Genomic DNA, 4,304 nt, shown 5'->3' on the forward strand with positions numbered 1-4,304 from the left:
GGGTGAGTGGTGCAAAAAACCAGAAAAAAAAACAAAACAAAATTCAAAACTTTTTTTTTCAAAACTTTTTTTTTTGGGAGGGGGGGGGGGAGGGTGTGCAGGGGAGTGGGCGTGGGGTGGGGTGGTGGGAGTGGGTTGGGTGGTTGGTGGAATGCACTTGTGGACTTGTTTTCCCTACTTATATTAGGGAAGTCATTTTTCCCATTTTTGAAGAACTTCTTTTTCAATTTTTTTTACCAAATGAACATGAGAAAATTTGAAAACATTTTCCGGAAAATGTTTTCCTCCATACCGAACACACCCCTCGTGTCATCCTAAAGTGCTGATAAATATTTAGATGACTTTTATCACCGTTCATGAATGAGTGAATCATACAGATCGAATCAGAGGTAGACCTAGGATTTGAGCGCAACGAGAGCATCATTATCTTTATTACGCCAATTACTAGCGACAAAATTAGGCGTGCGACTCTTAAAAAACTTATCGATTACAATAGCAAAGTACAAACTTCAATATTATCAAATATAATTAATTTGGTACTAATATAACAAAAGTACATCATCAACTCATACTTAAACTCGACGCGTTTTCATTTTTTTAAAAAAAAAAAAACTTGACTTTTCAAGACCTTAAGTTGATTGTACAAATCTCAAATTTAAGAATATGATAAGATTTTAGGGCTTAGTATAAGATAATACAATTTTTAATTAAATTAAATATATAAAGTTATGTATTCCTCAACCCCTACTGATTAAATACTATTATATATTTATATAATAAGTAATCTATATTGCTCACTTAAAAAGAAGGAAAAGATTTACCGTAAGAGAAGTCCAATCGTCGGCTCGAATTCGATTGCCAGAGAAATTAATGAATATCGACAATAGATTCGACTATGGGTGACATTTTTAACTTAGTGATTGGTGAGAAAACTTGATAATGGAAGAAGGGTTTGAGAATGGAGAGAACCAAATGAGTTTCTTTTTGCTTATTAAGTTGGGAAAAGATGAGTGGAAAGTGGAAAAAGATCTTTTGAAATTTGGGGTTTTAGGGGGGAAGGTTTTAATGAAAAAGTAAAATGGGAGGGGGACTAAATAATAAAAAGATAAAAAAGAATTAAAAATCTGCATTAAACACAGGTTTGTAGAGCAGTTTCCTGCACAAATTTTTAAAAAAATAAAAAATTGTAGGAGTTGAGATTCGAACTCGGGTCACAACCAGTGAGCATCAACACAGGGCACTCCTACCAACTAAACTACTTTAGCAATTATGTTTGAAAGGTCCTTTTAATATATATGATAGTTTTTCAAGATATATAGATATATGTATATAGGATTTTTTCTGAAGTTATGGGGGGCACGTGTCCCCCCTCCCCTCCCCCACTCTTCAAGGTGGGTCCGCCCCTAGATCGAACAGTAGGATCTAAAGTAGACAACCTTTTGTTTCCATTCTTTATAGTTTTTCATTGAGTTGGTGCACTCAACTCCTTAATAAGTTCAAAGCAACCATTTTGAAAGCACTTGTTGGGTCAAGCTTGGGTCAAACTTACTATTAATTGTGTCTTGGATATACTGTTACAACACTATGTACAACAGAATTTATGGAACAAAAACTATGAACAAAAGTTGGATGTTCAATCACACAAGCCAGCAGAGAATCCAAAGTTGTACAAAAGCAAAGGCATTGAAAAATGATTCTTGTCGTACCGAGCGATCTGAAATTCGGAATAATAGACAATCATCATATCATCATGTGGAGAGAAAGAGGATCTCTCATTACCAATTTCATCCAAAGGACTTGCAGTACTTGTACGGACTTCCCCCATTCAAACCTAAACACGAAAAGAATTTGCAGCAGGTGCATGCGACTGTATGAATATGCTTTCGAGCAGTGGCGGAGCCAGATTTTCACTAATAATTAAGGGAGTTTAAAATATGAAGAAGTAAACACACGGAGAAGCTACGGATATTCAACATTTACTATATATACATAAAAAATAATATTAACTTTGTATACAATGTAATTATCAATCGAAGGAACCCCTTGTCTCTACCTGACTCTGCCACTGCTTCCAAGGACAATGCTTTGATAAAATTTCACTCACACACATACACTTTTCTTTATAAGAATCTTAAAAAATTTGTATATCTTGTTTCTCAGTAGCATTTCTTTTTTCTTTTGTGGATTTTGAGAAGGTACAGAACGTCTAAGAGTCCGTTTTCATTAGTTGAATAAAAGTAGTTGATAAGCATCATCAAGTGCTAAAACTACTCTAGATATTGATAATAACTTAATAACAGTTAATGTGTTTCTTCCAAAGGTATTAATAAAAAATATAAAGTTAAAAGTATTTTAACATTAAAAAAAGAAGAAGAAGAAGAAGAAGAAGAAGAAGAAGAAGAAGAAGAAAAATTAGAGGATGATGAAAGTACACGACAGAGAGATGATTAGGAGTTACTACATACACTACTAGAAATTTGGTCTATGGTACGGTGCCGTTACCGTTGCAGTAGCTTGTTTTTCCGTTGCTATAGTGATAATGCAACAATTTTAGTTACTGTTACAACAGCTTGCGTTACAATAGGTCTATTGTGACGGTTTGTAAAACCGTTGCAATAGATTATCCTATCGCAACGGTTTGCTCTTCACGGTCATTGCAACGGTTATGTGTCTACGGGAACATATATGAACCGTTGCAATATAGATTTTGCATCAGTTATTCAACGCTATTGCAACGCTCATTTCTGACTATTCAACTACTGCTTCTTCCTATTGCAACGGTCGTTATAGAGCTAATGCAACAACTATTTAATATTGCAACGATTATTTTTAGGACTATTGCAACAATTATTATAATTCTACTGCAACGGGTATTGTAGGTCTACCGCAACATATATTATGGGGCTACCGTGATAGTTATTGCGGTGCTACTGCAACGAGTATTATGATGCTACTGCAACGGATATTATGGTGTTGCTGCAACAGACTATAGAGGGCTAACACAATATAGACCACACATATATCAATCACAAGAAGAAACTATGCATAACTAAAATAATAATTCAAGATCCGACATCACAACGAAATAATAATTCAAGATCCAACATCATACCAAAATAATAATCCAAGATCCGACATCATATATACCAAAATAATAATTCAAGATCCGACGTCATACCAAAATAATAATACAAGATCCAACATCCATCATACCAAAATATAATCCAAGAGGTCAAGTAATATACATAAAAGCAAAATATCAAGATAATGTTTGACCATTCAAGAGGTGGAACACACAAGTTTTCAATTTTCCAAAAAATTAACCCAATGCTCCTTAGTCGATCATGTATCTTCACTTCTTTCATCCATTTGTTCAATTTCACCACCTACAAAAAAACGATAAGGAAAAATGATTTAGAAAAGCTTTCATAAAAGAATTTAATCTCTACAATGCATACATACTAATGATGACAAGACTAGAAATGAATATACTCTTAGTCATATTCAAAGGTATTAGTGTTCACTTGACAACCTTATTCAAACACACACCCTAATGTACTGGACAGCCAAATCTCTGGTATAATCAAAGGTTGCAAAATGAGAGAATGGATGATATATGAATATTTCTCCGCTCAGCCAGCAGCCGCAACAGCCAGCAGCCGCAGCAGCAGCAGCCATCAGCATCTGGCTAGCAGCAGCAGCACCAGCCAAACAAGTTGTTTGTGGGGTTTCTGTTCTTAAGAAGCTGTTAAAAGCAGTTATTGACAGTCAAAAGCTAAAGGACCATATGTTTGTTTCTTTTGCCTTCCATATTTTGGTTTTAGCAATTTGTCTTGAATCACATTCTTTTCTTTTCCAGCATTATAAAGCAAGTCCCTTTTACATTCTTTTCTGTAATTGATTTGGTTTGGAAGTATTGGAATGAGAGGCGAGTTGGATAACAGTATCTCAGAATTTAAGTGCAAAGCATAACTTTTTCTTTCCTTCACTTTCCTTTTGTCAATACCTTCATCTCAACCTTTCAGCCTTAAAAAAGGGAAAGAAACGTCGTCTAATATGACTTAATAGCTCTCCAATTTTGTCCGAAAACATAAGGAGAAACAAGGAAAAGCATCCTAGTTATTGTGTACTTTTTGTAGTTTAGCCACATAAACTGGTTTCTTGATACTGCTTTTTAACAGCTTCAACAGGGTTAGCACAACTAACTTTAGTTATGCACAAGAAAAGCTTCTTCATTTTTCTTTCCCGAGCCAACAAGTCCATTCATCTAACTTCTAATTAAATATGCTATTTTCCTTTTTTAC

This window comes from Lycium barbarum, chromosome 6 (assembly GCF_019175385.1).
Source record: "Lycium barbarum isolate Lr01 chromosome 6, ASM1917538v2, whole genome shotgun sequence".
Classification (NCBI taxonomy): Eukaryota; Viridiplantae; Streptophyta; class Magnoliopsida; order Solanales; family Solanaceae; genus Lycium; species Lycium barbarum.